This window comes from Enhydra lutris, unplaced genomic scaffold (genome assembly GCF_002288905.1).
Source record: "Enhydra lutris kenyoni isolate GAN:26980312 unplaced genomic scaffold, ASM228890v2 scaffoldscaffold55, whole genome shotgun sequence".
NCBI lineage: Eukaryota > Metazoa > Chordata > Mammalia > Carnivora > Mustelidae > Enhydra > Enhydra lutris.
This window is the reverse complement of record NW_019154139.1, coordinates 15,423,494-15,424,494: the sequence shown is the minus strand read 5'-3', so window position 1 is coordinate 15,424,494 and position 1,001 is coordinate 15,423,494.

The window sequence follows — 1,001 nt, the reverse complement described above, 5'->3', positions numbered from 1 at the left end:
TGTTTTTAATTTTTTAAAGACACATTTATTCAGCATCATGATCAGACAATTACATTTATCAATCAACAGCATGGGTGAAAAAAAAAAAAAACTACATTAGAACCCTTTGTTGGAATGCTTTACACTTTCCATAGAACAGAAACTAAAATAACCTGTTATACGATCAGTCACAAATACAGACATTGAGTTTTTTGCCCATACACGATTATTGTCTAAAACAGGTTTTCTTTGTAATAGCTCGGCCCTGCCACCACTGTGTTTGGCTGAAATCACAAATCTGTTGTAACCTGTAGCTTCCCTGTCACTTCTCTGGCTCTCCTCTCCCGCTGAGCTCTGCTTCCTGGAAGCAATGGAAACCTCCCACCACTGCCATTGCTACTGCTACTGCTAGAACCACTGTAGCCACCTTGGTTTCATGGTTTAATAAAGTATTGGCCTCTATCACCACAGGAGCCGAGCTTCAGCCTCCAAAATATCCTCCTTTCATGGGTCCAGATTGTAAAGATTGATTATTATAACTGACAAAATCATTATAGCCTCCACCACCTCCAGAGTTGCTTCTAACATTACCAAATCCATGATAGCCATCCCCACTGTCACCATGTCTGCCACCACCTTGACTGCCACCTAAGTTTCCTGTATGACCACAGTTGGCATTCTCACCGAAACCACCTCCACGACCAGCACCAAAGTTTCCAGAACTACTTCGACTTCTTTGGCCAGATAAAGCACTCGCCACCTCTTGCTTCGATAGGGCTCTCCTTATTTCCCAGTTGGGGCCATTCACAGTGTGGTATTTCTTTTTTTTTTTTTTTATTTTTTTTAATTTTTTTATTTTTTTTTTTAAACTTTTTTTTTTTTTTTAAAGATTTTATTTATTTATTTGTCAGAGAGAGAGCGAGCACAGGCAGACAGAATGGCAGGCAGAGGCAGAGGGAGAAGCAGGCTCCCTGACGAGCAAGGAGCCCGATGTGGGACTCGATCCCAGGACACTGGGATCA